General features: G+C 41.2%; 1 protein-coding gene and 1 pseudogene across 1 annotated transcript in view; both read right to left on the bottom strand.

Annotated features, from left to right (window-relative positions):
- Positions 1-23,205, bottom strand: part of LOC132230584 (polyadenylate-binding protein 2-like) — a 59,498-nt pseudogene that overhangs the window by 7,616 nt on the left and 28,677 nt on the right.
- The window catches only part of MPP7 (MAGUK p55 scaffold protein 7), a 356,856-nt gene that overhangs the window by 332,688 nt on the left and 963 nt on the right, over positions 1-23,205 (bottom strand). The gene's annotated exons all lie outside the window — the stretch shown is intronic.

The following is a 23,205-nucleotide window of genomic DNA, read 5'->3' as shown; positions in this document are numbered from 1 at the left end:
TTTACAACACTAGTGTATAAGAGGACCCTTACAATAAGCCTACACAAAACCAAACCAACAAAACAAAAACAAAAACTGTTGATTCAAAAAAGATGGAAGCAGAATAGGTGGAAGTTACACTGACCACCTCCCAGGACCGAATTGGAATTGCAGCTAATTATAGAATGTTCAGCCTGAATAACCAGCTGGAGAGTACCTAAGGGTTATAGACGAAGCCTCAACTAGATTGGTGGGGAGGGCAGGGCAGAGCTGCGAAACGGGCTGGGCCTGCTCCCATGGGTTGAAGCTGATATCCGGAGGGATATCTCAGCGGCAAAGGTCCCCCTAAGGAGCATAGAGCTCAGCCCCAGGCCTGATTCCCCAGCTTGGAGTAACATAGCAGGGAAGAGGCACCCACATAACATCTGGTAGTGAAAACCAGCAGGGATTCTGTCTGCCAGTGAGAGACAGGAGTCTGGTAAAAACCCAGATACCCACTTAAAGGGTCAGTGCACAAAATCTCATTCACAACCACTCACCCTGGGCTCTGGCAGAGGGAGGGCAGCTTGGATTGGTCGAGAATCTTGTAAAGACAGACTGGTTTTGTGGCATCTAGAAAACAGCTGAAGGGACAGCCACCAGAGTCCCTGTGCTGTGTCCCTGTCCTGTGCTGCCCACAGACCCCATCTTTCTTGGATTGGGCACTCCTCTCCAAACTGCATTGGTGTGGGGGCTGTACAAGCTCCTCCCTCCCGACTCCTTGTCCTCCTGTCTGGCCAGCTCACACCCTGAGGAGGTGTCTGCTGCCTGAACCTCTGATATAGACTTGAGGGCAAACTCAGGGAAAATCAGAGACAGGGTTGTGTGGCCCTGGGGCAGAGACCATTTCCCCTGCCCCCACCGCACACCAGAGTAGCAATGATGTTTGCCCACCTGGAGTGCCTGAGAAGCTGCATCCCATTCCTGAGAGCCCGAGTAATGGTGACCCAAACCCCACAGAAGATCCACTAGCCCCACCAGCAGAGAACCACTCGCTCCACCCTTCTGACTCCTAGTGGCCTTGCCCTGCTGAGCTTGACTCAGCAGTATTGTCAATGGGGTGTGGCCCGCCTGGGTCCCTGCTTGGTGCAGAAGATTCACCAGGAGGTCCTGGCTGACTCTGGAAAAAGACTTAGTAGTGTGACTCTTGGGAGGGGCCATTTTTCTCATACAAGCCGGACTGGTACCACTCTTCCTCTGCCGAGCCCTCCTTTACAAGCCAAATCTTGCTCTGTGTGGGCCTGATGAACACTGCTGGCCTTACCCTGATGAATCCCTGAGACCCTGCCCCACCACAAAAGTCCACCACATGACGGGTGCCGGATGACTTTGGTGTACCTGAGACTGTTACTGTTTGGCCTCAAATCAAATACTGGCACCAAGTTTGAATCTGTATCAATCTGGTGAACACCACTCGCCCATAATAGGTGACTCTGTGAGAACCTCCCTCACCCAACTCATGTACCACCAGAGCAGGGGTCCTCAAACTTTTTAAACAGGGGGCCAGTTCACTGTCCCTCAGACCATTGGAGGGCCAGACTATAGTTTTAAAAAAAAACTATGAACAAATTCCTATGCAAACGGCACATATCTTATTTTGAAGTAAAAAACAAAACAAAACGGGAACAAATACAGTATTTGTATTTGCATGTGGCCCGCGGGCCGTAGTTTGAGAACCCCTGCACCAGAGGCTCTCTCAGTGACTGAAGATAACAAGTGAAGGCAGATTTTGGGGAGACTTGTCCTTTTGCTGATCTGCACCTGGGCTTGGTGCTGCTGGAAACCCCTCCCACCCACACTTAGGCCCAGCAGAGGCAGCCACACACTGTGTATTACTTTGTAGGTCCAAACAGGAAGGCCAGGATCTGTCGCTGGCAATGCCTGAAATTAACTGGCTCTGGATCCCATCCCAAGGGAACACAACCAGTGGTTCAACAACATCAGAACATGACCCAATTAGTTCCACAAGTGGCACACTCCAAGGAAGGTACTGGAAGACAACAGACCCTGTTGAGGTGAATTCCAAAACCAGATAAAGATACCAGAAAGAAAGAAAATTATAGGCCAATATCCCTGATGAACATAGATGCAAACATCCTCAACAAAATTTTATCAAACATGCCCGGGTGGTTCCGTTGGTTGGAGTGTCATCCTGTGCACCCAAGGATGCAGTTCAATTCCTGGTCAGGATGCCTAAGGGGGTGACTGATTGATGTTTCTCTCTCTTTCTCTCTCTAAAAATCAATAAAAACATATCCTCAGGTGACAATTAAAAATATATATACATACATATTAAAAATTGGATCCAGCAATACATTAAAAAGATCATACAACATGATTAAGTGGGGCTTATTCCAGGGATGAAAGGTTGTTATCCACAAATCAATTAACGTGATACACCACATAAACAAAATAAAGGATAAAAATCACATGATCATATCAATAGATGCAGAAAAAGAATTCGATAAAATCCGGTACCCGTTTGTGATAAAAACTCTCAGGAAGTAGGAATAGATAGAATATACTTCAATGTAATAAAGGCCATATATGAATCTATAGCTAACATCATACTCAATGGGAGAAAAACTCAAAGTGTTTCCTTTAAGATCAGAAACATGACAGGGATGTCTACGTTCCCCATTCTTATTCAACACTAGAGGCCCAGTGCACGACATTCGTGCACTGGGGTGGGGGAGTCCCTCAGCTCAGCCTGCACCATCTCGCAGTCCAGGACCCCTCAGAGGATGTCCGACTGTTGGATTAGGCCCATTCCCCACAGCAGTTGGACGTCTCCTGAGAGGTCCTTAGTGCTGCTGTTGAGGCGGGAGAGACTCCTGCCACCACCGCTGCACTTGCCAGCCATGAACCTGGCTTCTGGCTGAGCAGTGCTCCCCTTATGGGAGTGCACTGATCACCAGGGGGCAGCTCCTGTATTGAGAGTCTGCCTCCTGGTGGTCAGTGCGCACCATAGTGACCAGTTGTTCTGCCATTCCGTTGATTTGCATTTTAGGGTTTTTATTATATAGGATAGTACTAGAGGCCAGGTGCACAAAAATTTGTGCACTTGGAGGGTATAGGGGGTCCCTCAGCCTGGCCTGTGCCCTCTCACAGTCTGGGATCCCTCAGGGGATGACCACCTGCTGGCTTAGGCCTGCTCCCCAGGGGATTGGGCCTAAGATGGCAATCAGACATCCCTCTAGCAGCCTGGCAGCCCTCGGGGGATGTCCACTTGCCAGTGGGGAGCAGGCCTAAAAACCTGCAGTCGGACATCCTTAGCGCTGCTGAGGAGGCAGGAGAGGCTCCCACCACCACCGCTGTACTGGCAGCCATCAGCCTGGCTTGTGGCTGAGCAGAGCTCCTCCCATGTGAGAGCACCCTGACCACCAGAGGGCAGCTTCTGCATTGAGCGTCTGCCCTCTGGTGGTCAGTGTGTGTCATAGTGACCAGTCATTCCCAGTCCTTCTGCTGTTAAGGTCAGTTTCCATATTACCCATTTACTATATAAGATAGAGGCCTGGTGCACGGGTGGGGGCTGGCTGGTTTGCCCTGCAGGGTGTCCCGGATCAGGGTGGGGGTCCTGCTTGGGTGCCTGGCCAACCTGGATGATGGGATGATGGCTGTTTGCAGCTGGTCACACCCCCTTCAGGGTGGGGGTCCTGCTTGAGTGCCTGGCCAGCCTGGATGAAGGGCTGAGGGCTGTTTTCAGGCTGGTGGGCAACTGAAGCTCCCAGCCACCCCTTTTTTCTTTTCTTTTTCATTCTGGGATTAATTTACCTTCTATAGCTATCACTGGAGCTGAGAGCAGGCTCCAGCTCTGAGGCCGTTGCTGGCTGAAAGCAGGTACCTGGGTTTGTTTAGATTCTATAATTGAAACTCTGCTGCCATCACTGGCCGCTCTAAGCTCTGAGGCTGAGCTGGCTGAAAGCAGGTTTCTGGGGTTTGTTTAGGTTCTATAATTGCAATATTGTTTCATCCGGAGCTCAGAGCTGAGCTGCAGTAGGCGGGGAATGTTGACTTCTTCCATCACTGGAGTAAGCAAGCCTCATGTTCATGTTCGCTTCAAGCTGCCTGGCTGCCTGCCGCCATCTTGGCTGGCAGTTAATTTGCATATCACCCTGATTACCCAATGGGCAGGGTAGCAGAGGTATGGCTAATTACCATGTTTCTCTTTTATTAGATAGGACTAGAAGTCCTAGTCACAGCAATCAGACAAGAAGAAAAAATAAGTCATCTAAATTGGAAAGAGAAAAGTAAAACTGTCATTATTTGCAGATGACATGATACTGTATATAGAGAACTCTAAAGACTCCACCAAAACAAAAACAAAAATAAAACTACTAGAACTGATAAATGAATTCAGTGAAATAGCAGAATACAAATTAATATTCAGAAATTGGTCATATTTTTATATGCCAACTAGAGGCCCAGTGCATGAAAATTCATGCACTGGAGTGGAGTCCCTCAGCCCAGCCTGCCCCCTCTCACAATCCGGGATCCCTCAGGGGCAGGAGGTGACCCAGCAATCAGGGGAAGGCGACGCCCCATCACACCTCTGCTGCTGCCACTGCCGGCAGTGCAAGCCTTGGCCGGCCCTGGTTACCTGAGCCTCGGGCGGCCCTGGGCGGCTGGGCAGCCACCATCTGAGGCTTGCCTGCACCTCGGGCCAGCCTTGGGCGTCAGGGGGACTGAGGGGACTGGGGGACCCCAGAGGCAGGTGCCCTGGCAGGGCTGAGGGGACTGGGCACCACTATCTTGTGGCTGTGGGCTCCACCATCTTTGAGGGCGAGGCAGTCAATTAGCATATTCCCTCCTTATTGGCTGTGGGCACTGCCATCTTTGAGGGCGGGGCAGTCAATTAGCATATTCCCTCCTTATTAGATAGGATACTGATCTATCAGAAAGGAAACTAAGAAAACAATATTATTTACACTTGCATTAAAAAATACCTGGGAGAACCAAGATGGCGGCATAGGTTAACGCTGGAGTTTGCTGCTTTGAACAACTACTTCAAAAGTGAAACTAAAACACGGAACGGACATCACCCAGAACCACAGGAACGCTGGCTGAGTGGAAGTCCTACAACTAGGAGGAAAGAGAAACGCATACGGACACTCAGAGGAGGCGCAGTGCTGAAGTCAAATTCTGAGGTGCGGAGTGTGCGGAGCGGGCTGGCGGCGGAGGGCGCGGTTGGCATTTTCAATCGGGAGGGAGTCGCAGACTCTGAGCTCCAGATCCGGGCGAGTCTTTAGGGACCCAGACTCAAACGGGAGAAGCGGGACTGTCTGGCTTCGGTCAGAGCGAGTGCAGCTTTCTCTCCCAGCTTTGCAGCGGGTGCTGGGACTCAGAGAGGCAGAGCCCCTGGGGACAGGACTGAGAGCCGCCATAACTGCTCTCTCCGGCCCACCCTGTTGATCCTGTGCGACCCGCCCCGCCTAAGCCCTGCACAGAGGCATTTGCCGGATAGCCTCAGGCAAAGGCTAGATTAGCACCTCCCTAGAGGACAGAAGTTCTCTCACTGCTGACACAGCTGATTCTCATAGCCACTTGGCCTGGAGGTCAAACCCTCCCTGGAATTAGCTACAACAATCAAGATTTATCTATAAGACTGCGAACAAAGACCACTAGGGGGTGCACCAAGGAAGCATAACAAAATGCGGAGACAAAGAAACAGGACAAAATTGTCAATGGAAGAAATAGAGTTCAGAACCACACTTTTAAGGTCTCTCAAGAACTGTTTAGAAGCTGCCGATAAACTTAATGAGATCTACACGAAAACTAATAAGACCCTCAATCTTATATTGGGGAACCAACTAGAAATTAAGCACACACGGACTGAAATAACGAATATTATACAGACGCCCGACAGCAGACCAGAGGAGCGCAAGAATCAAGTCAATGATTTGAAATGCGAGGAAGCAAAAAACATCCAACCGGAAAAGCAAAATGAAAAAAGAATCCAAAAATGCGAGGATAGTGTAAGGAGCCTCTGGGACAGCTTCAAGCGTACCAACATCAGAATTATAGGGGTGCCAGAAGATGAGAGAGACCAAGATATTGAAAACCTATTTGAAGAAATAATGACAGAAAACTTCCCCCACCTGGTGAAAGAAATGGACTTACAGGTCCAAGAAGCGCGGAGAACCCCAAACAAAAGGAATCCAAAGAGGACCACACCAAGACACATCATAATTAAAATGCCAAGAGCAAAAGATAAAGAGAGAATCTTAAAAACAGCAAGAGAAAGAAACTCAGTTACCTACAAGGGAATACCCATACGACTGTCAGCTGATTTCTCAACAGAAACTTTGCAGGCCAGAAGGGAGTGGCAAGAAATATTCAAAGTGATGAATACCAAGAACCTACAACCAAGATTACTTTATCCAGCAAAGCTATCATTCAGAATTGAAGGTCAGATAAAGAGCTTCACAGATAAGGAAAAGCTAAAGGAATTCATCACCACCAAACCAGGATTATATGAAATGCTGAAAGGTATCCTTTAAGAAGAGGAAGAGGAAGAAAAAGGTAAAGATACAAATTATGAACAACAAATATGCATCTATCAAGTGAATCTAAGAATCAAGGGAATAAATAATCTGATGAACAGAATGAACTGTTGATTATAATAGAATCAGGGACATAGAAAGGGAATGGACTGACTATTCTTGGGGGGGAAAGGGGTGTGGGAGATGTGGGAAGAGACTGGACAAAAATCGTGCACCTATGGATGAGGACAGTGGGTGGGGAGTGAGGGCGGAGGGTGGGTCGGGAACTGGGAGGAGGGGAGTTATGGGGGGAAAAAAAAAGGAACAAATGTAATAATCTGAACAATAAAGATTTAATTAAAAAAAAAAACTGAAAAAAAAAAAATACCTGGAGCCCAGCTGGTGTGACTCAGTGGTTGAATTTTGACCTATTAACCAAGAGGTCATGGTTCAACCCCTGGTCAGGTCACGTGTCCAGGTTGTGGGCTCGATCCCTGCTAAGGGACATGCGGGAGGTGGCCAATCTATGATCCTCTCTCATTATTGATGTTTCTATCTCTCTCTTTCTCCTTCTCCTTTCCTCTCTGAAATCAATAAAAATATATTTAAAAACAAAACAAAATAAAATAAATTTTATAAGCCCCAGAAATAAATTTAACTGAGAAGGTAAAATATCTGTACTCAGAAAATTATGAGACACTGAAGAAATAAATTAAAGAAGATGCAAATAAATGGAAGTATATAACATATTTATGGGTAGGAAGAATTAACATCATTAAAATGTCCATACTTCCAAAAGCAGTCTATAGATTCAATGCAATTCTTATCAAAATACCAATGGCATATATCACAGAACTAGAAGAAATAATTCAAAAATTTATATGGAACCAAAAAAACCTGGACTAGCCTCAGCAATACTGAGAAAGAAGAACAAGGTTGGAGGAATCATGCTACCTGATATCAAACTACACTACAAGATCATAGTAATCAAAAGAGCATGGTAGTAGCATAAAAACAGACATATAAATCAGTGAAACAGAATAGAGAACCCAGAAATAAACCCAAGACTATATTGCCAATTAATATTTTACAAAGCAGGCAAGAACATACAATGGGGTAAAGTCTGTTCAATAAATGGCATTGGGAAAATTGGAAAGATACTTGCAAAAAAATGAAATTAGACCACCTTCTTATACTGTATACTAGAATAAATGCCAAATGGATTACAGATTTAAATGTTAAATTCTAAACCATAAAAGTCCTAGAAGAAAAGAAAACATAGGTTGTAAATCTCAGACATTTCTATTATTAATATTTTTTCTGATATATCTCCTCAGGCAAGGGAAACAAAAGAAAAAATAAACAGATATGGCTATATCAAACTCAAAAGTTTTGCAGCAAAGGAAACCATCAACAAATAAAGAGAAAACCTACTAAATTGGAGAACATATTCACCAGTGATACACCTGATAAGGGTTAATATCCAAAACTTATAAAGAACTCATACTACTCCACACCAAAAAAGAATGCAATTACAAAATGGACAAAGAACCTAAAGTGACACTTCTCCAAAGAGGACATACAGATGGCCAATGGACATATGAAAAGATGCTCAATGTTACTAATCATCAGAGAAATGCACATTAAAACCACAATGAGATATCACCTCACATTTGTCAGAATGGCTACTATCAATAAATCAACAAACAACAGGTTGGCGAGGATGTGGAAAAATGGGAACCCTCCTGTGCTGTTGCTGGGAATGCAGATTGATGTGATGCAGACAATATGGAGTGTCCTAAAATAATTAAAAATTGAAATGCCTTATGACCCAGCAATTTTATTTCTGAGGATTTATCCAAAGAAACCTAAAATACTAATTTGAAAGAATATATGCACCCTATGTTCATTGTAGTGTTATTTACAATGGCCAACATATGGAAGCAACCTATCAATACACAAGTGAATAAAAAAGCAGTGGGACATATATACAATGGACTATTACTTGGCCATAAAAAAGAGTGAAATCTTACTGTTTGTGACAGTGTAGATCAGTGATGGCGAACCTATGACACACGTGTCAGAGGTGACACGCAAACTCATTTTTTAGTTGATTTTTCTTTGTTAAATGGCATTTAAATATATACAATAAATATCAAAAATATAAGTCTTTGTTTTACTATGGTTGCAAATATCAAAAAATTTCTATATGTGACACGGCACCAGAGTTAAATTAAGGTTTTTCAAAATGCTGACACGCCGAGCTCAAAAGGTTCGCCATCACTGGTGTAGATGGACCTACAGGATATTATGCTCAGTGAAATAAGTCAGTCAGAGAAATAAAAATACCATGTGATTATATGTGGACCTAAAAAACAAAATAAAGGATCAAATAAAATTGAAACAGACTCCTAGAAACAGAGAGGGAATGGGTGGTTGCCAGAGGGGTGGGTGTTTGGGGACTGGGTGAAAGAGCTGAAGGGATTAAGAAGTACAAATTGGTAGTTACCAAATAATCATGGAAATGTAAGCAAAGCCTGGAGAATATAGTCAATAATATTGCGATAACTATGTGTGGTGCCAGTTGGGCTACTGAGAATACTGAGGGGAACGCTGTGTAAAGTATATGATTGTCTAACCACTAAACTGTGTACTTGAAACCAACACAAAATAAAGCTGAACCCCAAAAAATGTGAGGTTACCAACTACTTATGGGTAGTGGGAGGGGCCATGTTCCTGGCACACCTACTCATACCCATTTTGCCTTCCAAGCTTTAAATTACTCAGGGTGGGTGACAAATCTTTGTTGCTGTATAGGCATATTTCTTCCACTAATTTAAAATACTTATTTAGTTTCTATTGCAAACCATACTTTTATTCCCTTTCCATTTTTAATGTGTTTTTGTTTGTTTTACAGTGGTTTCTTGCAAATAAAGCCCTGGAAATGGCCCCTGATGAGACTCATCCTCTTTATTGTAACTGTGATGCAATCCAAGGGAAGACAGCGGCTCCCTGAGCCAAGCCTGGAGGAAGAAGTTTGCCTGAGGTCCGCTCAGGCCTCTGTGCCCATTCTGAAACACTGTGCCCAGAGGAGCTTCCTCTACACTTTGAACACCAGAAACTCAGCACTCCCAGATCTCTAGGACAGTCCCAAACTTGGATATGAGAGATTTGAAACCTTAATGATGCCATTCGAAACCAGAAAGAAAAGCTGAAACTTCCAATATTAAGCAGTTTTCTATCCTGCAAAAGACAGAGACCCAGAAGTATCTTTGGGGCAGGCTGTTCTGGAAAACCAGAAAAAAATTTATTATAGATATGAAAAATAGACACCAAATGAGAAAAGATCTTTTAATGTTATTGTCCCATACATTTAAATGGCTCCCTGTTAAATAAGAGTAATAGAGAACACCTATTAAGTATCTTACCTGGATTGTGTTATTCAGTCCTCAGGATATTATAACATTACCCCTATTTTTAAAATCCTCACCTGAGGATATGTTTTTATTGACTTTTTTAGATAGAGAGGAAGAGAGAGAGAGAGAGAGAATCATTCATGTGAAAGAGAAATATTGATTGGTTGCCCCCCGTATATGCCCTGACTGGGATCAAACCTGCAACTTAGATATGTGTTCTGACCAGGTATAGGATCTGCAACCTTTTTTGGTGCACAGCACAATGCTCCAATGAACTGAGCCACTGGGCAGGGCTGTTTTTGTTTTCAATATTACTTTATATTAGTTTCAGGTGTACAGCATAGTGGTTAAACAATCATATACTTACGAAGTGTTCCCCTGATATTTCCAGTACCTACCTGGCACTGTACATAGTTTTTACAATATTATTGACTCCTAGAGGCCTGGTCCACAAAATTCGTGCACTCGGGGGTGTCCCTTAGCCTGGCCTGTGCCCTCTCGCAGTCCAGGAGCCCTTGGGGGATGTCCAACTGCTGGCAGCTGGATATCCTTAGCACTTCCGTGGAGGTGGGAGAGGCTCCTGCCACCTCTGCTATGCTCACCAGCCGTGAGCCCAGCTTCTGGCTGAGTGGTGTGCCCTCTATGGGAGCACACTGACCACCAGGAGGAAGCTCCTGCATTGAGCGTCTGCTCCCTGGTGATCAGTGTGTGTCATAGTGACCAGTCATTCCGCTGTTGGGTCAATTTGCATATTAGATTTTTATTATATAGGATATTCACTATGCATGCTTTACATCCCCATGACTATATTGTACCTACCAATTTGTACTTCATTTTTTCACTTTTTTACCCAGTTCTCCCTTCACTTTTTTCACCCAATTCTCCACCCTCCCCCCCCATAACTGTCAAAATGTTCTCTGTATCTATGAGTCTGTTTCTATTTTATTTGTTCATTTATATTGCTCTTTAGATTCCACATATTAGAATTGATTTTTAAATAATAACTATGCCTGCAAGCCATTACTTGTTTTTGTAGAATTGTGTGTGTTTTTAGCTGTGCAGATGTTCACAGAAGAAAAAAACCTGCTTTTCTGAGAAACTTAAAGAAATACTGGACACATATTGTGCCACTTCTGAACCACACAATAAAACAAGTTACAGAACTTGTCAATCTTCCCTCTTGTGTAAGGAGCCCTGCACTCAGCATAGAAGGCAGTTGACCCTTGTGAGGAGAAGCCAGGACAGGAAAGAAAGTTCCAGTGAAGCCTGTGCTGACTGAGGCAGATGGGGTATGATAACCCATATAAAAGATGGAAGGTCTGTAGTCCCTGTCCTGAAGAAATCTAGAAAAAATGCTCATGACTTGGCAGTGAGGAGGGAGGGGAAGGCAAGAAGTTTTACACGAATAAACTTGGAAAAATCCTCTCTCTAATCCCTAACACCCATGGAGACCAGTCCCCAAACCCTTCTTTCTCTGTTACTTTCAGCTCTCCCTGACACTCAGCCCTTGCAGATCTTGTCTGTCCTTGCCACTGCCCCTTTTCTTCAATTTCTTCTCTGTCCTTACCCACAGGTAAAACTCATTTCTTTCCAGACCACATCCCAGCTGTCACTTCTCCATTTCCTCTAAACTCAAATCTTGTACCATAAAGCCCAGGAACTAAGCTGAGAAGATAAAATTAAATTCCTCTTAGCAGATCTAAGAAGGGGAAAATTTATGTACACCCACATGTTAATATGACTTTGTTTACTGATAAGATCTGGTAAAATTTGGGTTACTCAGTTCTGCCTATCACCTGAATATCTCATTCCTTTTTCATTTTTCCATTAGGAAGTCCCAGCCAAAACTAGGCTCTGTTTTCCCAAAGCAAGTCCTAAGCTTGGGAAGGATGCTGCTTTAAGAATTATGAAGTGACCAGGAGAACAACAGATGAAGAAAGTCAGTCCCCACCGCTGGAGTCATATCAACTGGTGCTTGATGACTCTCATGCTGAGTGACTTGGGACATGTTACCCCACCTCTCTAAGCCCTGGTGTTCTCATTTCCAAAACTAGGATGTGGACAGCCATTAAGCAGATATTTATTGGATGTCTACTGTATGTCAAGCACATTTTAGGCTCTGGGAATGCACAATGAATGAAACAAAAAAATTCATGCCCTCATATGCATACTGTATATGCTAGTGGGATGATGATAGCCATAGATATATTTACCTCTTGGGTCATCATGAGAATTAAATGAAAAGATATTACTACTAATAAAAATAATAGTAAACACAAATATTATGATAATTATGTGCCAATTGAAGCAGATGGGATATTATTATAACTCACATTAAAAAATGGGAATTATTGTAAGTACTTGACACCTGTTTTAACCAAGGATTCTTTTTATTTAACTCGTTGATTTTAAATAGAAAAAGAGAGAAAGGAAGAAAGAAAGAAGAAAGAAAGAAAGAAAGAAAGAAAGAAAGAAAGAAAGAAAGAAAGATCAACTTGTTGTTCCATTTATTTATGCATTCATTGGTTGCTTCTTGTATGTGCTCTGACTGGAGATTGAACCCACAGCCTTGGAGTATTGGGATGACACTCTAACTAACTGTGCTACCCAGTCAGGGCTAACCAAGGATTCTTTACTTTTTCTGTGCCACCGCCCTCTTTGGCAATCTAGTGTAGCCTAACAACCTCTTTGCAAAATAAAGTTTTTAAATGCATAAAATACAATACATGGGATAACAAGGAAAATAAAATATACTGAGACAGTAGCCCAAATAATAAAAAGGTATATGGTAATAAAGTGCTTTAAAAAAACATAAAAGAAGATCTAGTGACAGTTTTAACAATACATAAGTTTGAAAAACTGATGGGCCTAGATATACAGTCAACCCTTGAACAACACAGGTTTGAACTAAGTGGGTCCATTTATATGTCAATTTTTTCAATAAATACATATTGTAAAAGTATTTTCTCTTTCTTATAATTTTCTTAATAAGATTTCCTTTTGTCTAGCTTGCTTTATTATAAGGATACAGAATATATACATTATATATACATAATATATACAGAATATAATATAAAAATACAAAATGTAAACAAAAAAATGTGTTGACTCTATGTTATTGGTCAGGCTTCTGGCCAACAGTAGGCTATTTATTAGTAGTTAACTTTTGGGGGAGTCACAAGTTACACATAGATTCTCAAAGGGCGAGTCAGCACCCCTAAACCTGAATTGTTCAAGGGTCATCTGCAATTAAATTCCCAATTCAAGTTCACAGGCATCTGGAGTTCCATGAACTGGCCTGTAAACCCCAGAGTTAATTTAATCATCACTATAAACATATGAAGTAGGTGTATTATTATCATTCCCTGTTTTACAGATGAGGAAAATTAAGTATGGAAAGGTTAAGTGGCTTGCCCAAGGTTAATTAAAGTGATAGACCTGAGATCTGAACCCATCGTCTGGCTCCAAACCTGTGTTCTTAACCACCATACAGTGGGTGGTTTACCAGGGATTGTCTCGTGGTCAGGGTCAATAACATTGGCTGGTCGTTAAAAGCAGTAATTGTAATAAGTAGTAGAAGCATTTACAGTGGAATATCTAGGGGATAGGAATAATTTGAATCAGTAGAAAATCCTTAAAGGGAAAATCTGGTATGTAGCAATGAAGCCAACTGGAGAGAAGGCAGCCTATTCCGTTCCTTGAAATCTCTGAAGCATGAACTAACTCACTGCTTTCTGTGTGTGGTTACCCATTCTGGAGCTTAACACCAAAGACTCTTGAGGATGTGATGCAGAGAAATGTTCTTGAGGCAATAAAATCTCTTAATTTTATTTGTATAATCCCGTATTAATTATTGGGATTTTTCTGCACTTCCAGTAGGCACTGTCACCAAAAGACCCCTGGGACATAAGTCAGTGTGGCAGGATAGAAAGAACACTGTTCATCTTGCACAGAAGGGCTGCTCGGAATGAAGGCAGCTGCTGTTCTCCACTATCATTTGTAAATGTGAGAAGCCAGAGGTGTGGGTACAGTGGAAGTCCAGCAGGCACTTTATAAATATCAACTGATAGCTGTTGTTAAGGTAAAGAAACTTACTCTTTTCTAAAAGGAAAAGACAAAGGAGCCTGGAACACTGAAAAGGCTTTTCCTGGCGCGTGAGGGTGACAGCCATCACAGCTCTCAAGCGAGTGTGTTTCCCAAGAGGAGTGAGAGTGAGCCCTGCCCGCAGTTAATGGGGCAATTTATTCTTTCCCCTAAGTCGGCATGTGAAGGCATTTTTCTAATTGCCTGTACATAGTATACTTTTACTATGACAAGGCACTCAGTTACTCAACTACACCTGGCACACTGCTCCCAACAGCAAAGCAGAAAAATGGCAGAAGTGCCTTGTCCCACCACCAAGGTAGATGCCTTTTGTGAAGCCCAGTTCCCAGGCTCTTCCTGGGCTGCTTCTATTAAATCCCTCTGGAGAGAAAAGGCTTCAATACTAACACACAAGAGAGAATTCAGTGCTGGTGGCCCACTAAGCCCAGCACTCAGCCAGGAGGATCAGGAGGATCAACTGACAGCAGAGGATATGGTGAGTCGGAGATGCCCCAAGAGTCTGCACACATTCCTCCCCAGGTCACCAGCCTTGACTTGGGAAAAGAGTACATGTGACCAGCTGCACTGAAAAATACCAATGTGAACTTCGCAGAGAAACCAGATGGCTCCAAGCCGGGAGTAAAAATAGCTCATCATACTGCACATCCAAACTAGGAGCAGAGCAGCGGTAGGACCGCTCAGGTTTTGATTTCAACTTGCCAAAAAGGTAAAAAGTGTTTTAACTGAACTGTGAGAAAACTGCCTTGGAAAAGAGATTAAAAATACAAAATATTTCACATTCTACCTGGATTATTGCAAATTAATTTGACTGTCATCAGCAAAAGAATAAAAATTTTGCAGCTAGGAAAAAAATGGTAGTTGTCTTTCTTCTTATTTGAACATAACAAGAAAACTGGCAGACCAGCATAATAACTGGGTAAATAACTTCTTCAATTCCAGACTAATAAGAAGAATTGAGTAAAAAAAGGAACAAAAACCCCTTTTTTATTTAGTAATTTTTAAAGATTCAGTTCTACAGTTTTATCAGAGTTCTAATTTAATTTTTTTATTTTACAGAAGCTGTTTAATTCCTTTCCTATTGTTCCAAGTGAGGTTTCTATTTTTACCAATGTGGCTGAATCATGCTCCAACCATTTAGGGACATGTTTAGAACATGATTTTTCAAGTCAAGACCCAAGTGAAATTTTGATTCCCAAACCACAGCCTTCAAGCGCAGCACACTAGCAGTCATTGTATCCTGACATTATGTTGGCCTATATGCACTAATTATATTACACAGAATAGAAGTGATTGGAAGGGTTCCCTGGACAAAACAAAACAAAACAAAACAAAACAAAACAAAACAAAAACCCACCACTCAGATAATAATGCCTTACAAGATAAGAGGAAATAAATGGCATTTGACTTGGGGTTCCCAGTCCCCTGACCTGGTGAACAATGCTTTTGTATTGCTCAGTTGTCAAAACTGATGCAGTCTTTGGTCTACATCCAATCAGCAAAGAAGTGTTTGTCCTCATGTACAGTGTTGTTCTGTCCCAAGAGCATGAACACTTTTCTTATTTGATTCAAACTTCTAGTGCATCATTAATATAATAGAGTCTTAATGCCTGGTTAATAAAAATCTCAGCTTTGTTTAATTTAATTTTAAATTTCTTAATAAAAAATGAAATCAAATATAATCAGAGATTTTACTTACATGCAATAAATAGGCTCAATGTTCAAATTCACATCTTATAAAGTATAGAATAATTGTTCTTCAAGGTCTATTTTGTAGTTTTCAAAATTTAAACCCCTTGAAATTGATAAATCATCTTTGTGTTTCCTTATATTCAGAAAGACAAAACTTCATATATGACATGAATGAGATTTATAAGTTTACTAGAGGCCCAATGCATGAATTCTGCATGGGTGGGGTCCTTTGGCCTGGCCGGCGATCGGCTATAGGAGGTTGGCTATGGGAGCGCACTGACTACAAGGGGCCAGCTCCTGCATTGAACATCTGCCCCCTGGTGGTCAGTGCATGTCATAGTGACCGGTCAACAGTGGAATGACCATCCGGATGACCTGCCAGATGAAGCCGGGGCTGCAAGGGCTGAGGCAGCCCGGGCTGAGAAGGCCTACTCTTGCATGAATTTCATGCACCAGGCCTCTAGTATATAGATAACAGCCCTGGCATAATTCTTAGATTTTTCTATTTGGGTGTCAGAAGCTTGCTCACAGTCAGTTCATATAAAAATAAAAATGTTTCTGTCTTGAGACTTTTCCTAAACTAGCAAGTATTTTTTTTATTAAAAGTTGATTTTCATTCCAAACAGAGGAATTCATATTTCTGATCTTATTTTTCTACCTAACAGAAGAAAGGTTTATATGTTTTTCTCCTATATTGGAAAAATTTCCATAATTACAAATATTATCAACCCATGTTTTCTTATAATACCTTGTAGTTATATTTTTAGCATTTAAATTTTCTATAAAGCTGGAATTTATTTTGTTGTAAAGAATAAAGTATAAATCTAGTTTAGTTTAATGGCTTTCCATTTGTCCAAATATCATGTGGCACTGAATTGATATACTCTTACTATATACTACATTTTATATATACTGGCATCTCAATTCTTTTCTATTACTATGTCTGTTTGAATTACCAGTGTTCACCAGTGTACCTTTCATATTGCCATATTGTTTTAACTACTGTAATATATTATAGCACGTTTTATGTTTATTATATGTATCAAAATGCATTATAAAGTACTTTTCTTCTTTTCTATTCTTTGCCAAAATGGCCCTGGCTACTCCTGACCCTTGGAATGACCTATAGACTAATCTATCAAGTGCCTCTCCTTGCTCCCTCTCCTCTAATTGATTAGAATATCATTTGATTTCTTGGTTACTTTAGATAGTATAAATATTTCAAAATGTTGCTTGTTCTAAAGCATACAAATACTCAATATTCTTTGAAGTTTATTCATAATTATTTCATGTTTTAGGTGTGTTGTGTGGCTCAATCCTGTCTCTCCTACTTGATATTTTTATTTTATTTTTTGAGTTTAGGAAAGTATTAATTTTTACATGTTACTTGAAAAAGTCAACTGCTTTATTCTTTTAAGATTTCTAATAGTTTTTCAGTTGATGAAATTTCCTTACTAGATGATGCAAAACTGAGTCACATTTGTAGTTTAAATTATCAAAATGTAGAGTCTGTAACAATGAGGTTTTGCTGTAACTGAGAATATGTTCATTTCTATAAGTGTTATTAGTTTTATAGAATTTAACCTTGCCTAATAGGAACAACATAAATATGAAGGCTTAGGGTCTACTCCTAACTCCTTGGCTAAAATGCTCTGATTATAAGCACTTTTCTCTCCTATTTTCACTTTTGTACAGTGTAAAAAGTGGTACTTCCCCTTTTCTCCCTGCTTTGAGGTGGTGTGAGGATGAGACAATGAAGCAATGCTATTAACAGCTTTCCAATAGATACTACAATACATCTACCAAACACAATTGTCAATACTCACCAATAAGACTACTACTCGAGAAGTCTTAGTGTTGGAAATAGTGGGGTAGCTTGTATTGTACTAACCTTACTTTTGATAGCAATTATAAACTCCGAAATAATTTTAAAAAGTGGAAACACTGGAGAGTGACAAAAAGCAGCCTGAAATTGAGTGAAAACTTCATGCAGTGTGGTTTTAAAAACCACAGTCTTATTGACTTGAGGGGTAGAGGATGGAGTATGGGAAACTGGAGTGGTTGGACACTGTGGGTAGAAATCCTGAAACAGAAGGAGCTACATAGGAGAAAGCCCAAAAAATATGAATATAAACTCCTTTCAAACCCTCAGGTAACTGAAATTATGCATATATTGGAAGGCTGCAAGGAGCCTAGCAGAAAGTGAAAGTTAGAAGACTGAAAGAGCTGAGCAGTGGTTCCAGCTGTTACCCGCCACAGAGCAAACAAAGTTTGAAATTTTGAAACCTACCAAGTTAGAGAAGCTTGGTAAACATCTCAGAGTTATTTTGAAACCATAGAAGGGCCTTACCTTACAAGTAAAGTCTATGTTCCAGGACTGAGAGGTTTACCCTGAGAGAAAGGGCAAAACCAAAATAGATCTGCGCTAAACACATGGAAAATCAAGTCTCTACAACTTAAAGGTGATGAGTCAGTAACTTAACTGCCTGCTAGAACAAAAATCAACACTCTTCAATAAATATAAGAAGTTTCAAAGTGTCCTGTATACAAAAAATTATTTTATATGTGAAGAAACAGGGGAGTGTAACGATAGTTAAGAGGAAAATTAGTAGAAACATATTGTGATCAAGATATCAGAATTGGCAGATATGAATTTTAAGACATCTATTATAAATATGGTCCAAAAAAATTAAAGGGAAAGATGGTCATAATGGGTGAACAGATGGGGAATTTCAACAAAGAAATAGAAACTATGTTTAAAGAAGAAAGAAGAGGGCCGTCAAGTGGAAATTATAGAGCTGACAAGTATAATATCTGAAATGAAAAAATAACTAGAAGGGCTTCACAGCAGATAAAACAAACAAACAAACAAAAAACAACAAAAAATGGATTTCTACTGAGCATACATCAGTAGAAATTATTCAGTTTGAAAAAAATAAAAACATCTGAAGAACAAAGAATGAAGGAGGAGGCAGGACACTTAAACATTGGAACCTGCCTCTCCAGGGCTGTGGGCCCAAGATCTGAAGGATTTTTATTTTATTTTATTTTATTTTATTTTATTTTATTTTATTTTATTTTATTTTATTTTATTTTATTTTATTTTATTTTATTGCAGGATTTGATCAATTCAGCTGAGCTTCTAGATTGCACACAGCTGGCAAACTGTCTCTCATAGCTCCAGTGAGCTCTCCTAGAACTGCTTCCAAAGGACCTCACTTCCTAGGTGAACAACTTAATTTAAGCCATCTCTCCACTTCCTTCCAAGACCATAAATGATAGTATTATCTTTGTTGATCCAATTGAAACTATCCTAAATGAAGAGGAAAGTGCCCTGGAAGCCTATATAATCTTTTCAGAGGTGACTTCCTGGTTTTATCAATAAAACTATTTTTCTATTTCCCCAATTAGGAAGAGCATTCTATAAAAAGTTGTTGAATGGATGATTGCACAGGTTGAAGTAAAAAGAACATAGGAAATTGAGAATGGTACTGAGAAAGTGGTTCATGTTGTTGACTACAGACTCAGGTTAGGTAGAAAACATAGCTTGACCGGAAGAGGGTCAATGAAATGAGCACAAAAATCAAGGGTTTAAAAAGTGAAGTTTTCGAAGAGATCAAAGAACAGATGTTATAATAAAGAAGTAAAAGGAACTGGAGGAAATAAAGGCTCTGCTCAAAGAGTAAGTACAAGATTTGAGAGGCGATATCATTTGAGAGAACTACAAGATGCAGAGCTTGTCTAGGCAGTCTCAGACCCTTCAAATGAAACTAGCACATCCCTCCAGACCCAGTAGGGAAGTTCATAAAATGAGGTGCAGGCATTGGTTCTTCATCTTCTCCACAATTGAACCCTTGATTTCCTCCCCAAATCTGTTCTTCCCGATTCCTAGCAAATGGCACCTCCAAATGCCTAGTCATGTTATAGCGGAAATCTGGGAGTGATTTGTGATTCCTCCTTTTTCTTTTCCCCACCTTCAGCCCATCAAGCACTGTTGATTCTTCTGTCTCCACTAACTTCTGGCTCTCTTCCTCTTGGTCCTACACTATTGAAATAGCTACTAATTTGATTTCTCTGCTTCCCACTCTTGTCCACCTTCACTTTTTCTTACACATCAACCACGGGGACCATGTTAGAATATAAATCATATAATTACTTCCCTACTTACATCAATAACTTCCATCACACCTAATATAAAATTCACATTTTTTACTGCCTAATCAGAAACCTATTTCCCCAATATCATCTCTTACAACTTTTTAACTTATTATATTCCACCCACCAATGTTGTATATACTGACATTAATATGGTAAGCTCTTTCTCTTTTACTTGGGCACCTAACCACAAGATGTTCTCTTTTGTGGAATTATCACTTGTCTTCTTCAAATGACTGACTCCTTCTTTTCCTTTGGGCCTCAGATTAAAAGGCCATTGCTTAGAAATGCCTTCCCTTACTTCCCTCTCTGAAGCTGATCTTTGTTGTTCTCCAACACAACCACCCTATTTTGTTGCATTTATGCTAATTTGAAATTACTTACTTGTTTTTTTTTTACCATTTTCCCCACTACAATATAAATTCATTAAGGCAGAATCACACCACTGTTTACCTAGGTTAGGACCTAGCACATAGTAGGGGCTCAACAAATATTTGATAAATGAAACCATGCAGGAAGACATCTTCAGAGTTCATTTAGATGTTCTCCCACTTACCAGATCCTCATTGAGTGGGCCTTGCCTTCAACTGATTTCCTTCTTCTCTTCCTCCCTAATCTCGACTGTGGGGAGGAGTGTTAAGCAAATGTAGCTATAGCAGAAAGTTCCTAATGTAAAATGCAAGGAAAGGTCTTTAGAAACAATCTATATATACAAAAGCCTAAGCGACTGAATGACTGAACAACCAGTTGACTGGTTGCTATGATGCGCACTGACCACCAGGGGCCAGATGCTCAATACAGGAGCTGCCCTATAGTGGTCAGTGTTCTCCCACAGCGGGAGCATCGCTCAATGAGCTTACCGAGCAGCAGTGGCAGCAGGTGCAGCAGGCGCAGCAGGGCCAGGGTGAGTGGAGTGGCATAGGCTCCTCCCCAGCTGCCTGCTGCTTTGCACACTACTACATACCTTGGGGGATGTTGGATTGTAAGAGGGCGCAGGCCAGGCTGAGGGGCCCCACTGGTTCATGAATCTGTGCCCTGGGCCTCTAGTCTATATATATAAAAGCCTAAGCAACCATTACAACTGAACAACCAGAATGACCAGAAGGACCGATCGATCATTCACTATGATGCTTATTGACCACCAGAGGGCAGACACTCAACGCAGGAGCTGCCCCCTGGTGGTCAGTTCACTCCCACAGCCAACCTCCCGTAGCCCCGCCCCCTTGGCTGGATGGCCCCCCTGTGGGCCCTAATGGGGGGCCGGCTGGCTAACCTTCCATGGCCCATCCCCCCCCAGCCGGCCAACCTCTAGTGGCCCCTCCTCCCCGGCTGGCCAACCCCCACATCAGCCCTGATCAGAGTGGCTGGCTGGCCCACCTCCCATGGTCCCTCCCCACCAGCGGATGGCCCCTTCCCCCCCAGCCAGCCAACTCCCATGGTCCCTCCCCCTGGCTGGCCAGCCTCTCAATAGGCCTCAATCACTGGCCAGGCCGAGGGCCCCCACCAGTGCACGAATTTGTGCACCAGGCCTCTAGTTTTAAATAACTTGAGCCAAAAATCATGATATGAATTGTAAGGCAAGAAACTACATACTCAATATCATAGTGCTATATTTAACTCCAATAAATATTGTCTCATTCACCCATATTTTAGCAAACCAGCATGCAATGAAAACTATAATACAAGCTAAAGATGCTATAAAAAAAGTAACTTTCATTTTGTAGTTTTATAAATATTATCTTTATATAGAAAATTGGAACAATTTTAATCTCACAATTTATCTCTTGGTATTACTGAGGTCACAAACACTAACTAATTCCAGGTTTTAGATATTTAGAAACTATATGTTGTTCCCTATATATGAGAATATGATGCTCCCGATCACACTGTTACTTGAGTAGGCAGTTGCTTTGTTTATTCAGCTGTGGTACAGGTTAAGGTTACTCCATCTACCCTTTTCTGGAGGGCTAGAATCACCAGACATTGGGGAGTTTTTATTCTTAGAGAAATTAAGTGACCTGTAAATCTTAGCTTCATTACCATCTTTTATTTAAAAACTTAGGTAGTATTTGAGACACATGCATTGCCAGTTTGTTAAGAGTGTGTGTGTGTGTGTGTGTGATTAATAAATTGCAAGTGGCTTGTCCTGGTACAGTATTTCCCATCCACTCCTTAAGTGCTGTACTAACTATATTCCACCCTCACTCCATTTAAGTGATTTATGATCTAAATTAAAATTGAAAGCATATCATTTACATTTTTTGAAGCATTGGGAATTTTAAAGTTACTATTTTACAGTTGGGAATTTATAGACATTTTGTAAACTAAATAATAATTTAGAATATGAATGTATAAGACCACTAGATATTCTATCCAGAAAACTTCATCATAGTATTTCATGTGTGTGTAAAAAATCAACATTATTGAGCACTTAAATTGTAACACATATTGTTCAATATGTTATTACATTTAACCCTAAATAACTCTGGAAGGCACATACTATCATTTGTTTTTTGTTTTTTGTTTTTTAATTAAATCTTTATTGTTCAGATTATTACATTTGTTCCTTTTTTTTCCCCCCCATAACTCCCCTCCTTCCAGTTCCCGCCCCACCCTCCGCCCTCACTCCCCACCCACTGTCCTCATCCATAGGTGCACGATTTTTGTCCAGTCTCTTCCCACATCTCCCACACCCCTTTCCCCCCCAAGAATAGTCAATCCATTCCCTTTCTATGTCCCTGATTCTATTATAATCACCAGTTCATTCTGTTCATCAGATTATTTATTCACTTGATTCTTAGATTCACTTGTTGATAGATGCATATTTGTTGTTCATAATTTGTATCTTTACCTTTTTCTTCCTCTTCCTCTTCTTAAAGGATACCTTTCAGCATTTCATATAATCCTGGTTTGGTGGTGATGAACTCCTTTAGCTTTTCCTTATCTGTGAAGCTCTTTATCTGACCTTCAATTCTGAATGATAGCTTTGCTGGATAAAGTAATCTTGGTTGTAGGTTCTTGGTATTCATCACTTTGAATATTTCTTGCCTCTCCCTTCTGGCCTGCAAAGTTTCTGTTGAGAAATCAGCTGACAGTCGTATGGGTATTCCCTTGTAGGTAACTGAGTTTCTTTCTCTTGCTGTTTTTAAGATTCTCTCTTTATCTTTTGCTCTTGGCATTTTAATTATGATGTGTCTTGGTGTGGTCCTCTTTGGATTCCTTTTGTTTGGGGTTCTCCGCGCTTCTTGGACCTGTAAGTCCATTTCTTTCACCAGGTGGGGGAAGTTTTCTGTCATTATTTCTTCAAATAGGTTTTCAATATCTTGGTCTCTCTCATCTTC

The sequence above is a fragment of the Myotis daubentonii genome, chromosome 1 (genome assembly GCF_963259705.1).
Source record: "Myotis daubentonii chromosome 1, mMyoDau2.1, whole genome shotgun sequence".
In the NCBI taxonomy this organism is placed as follows: domain Eukaryota; kingdom Metazoa; phylum Chordata; class Mammalia; order Chiroptera; family Vespertilionidae; genus Myotis; species Myotis daubentonii.
The sequence above is the reverse complement of the archived record's forward strand: the minus strand, read 5'-3'. Positions and strand labels throughout refer to the sequence as shown.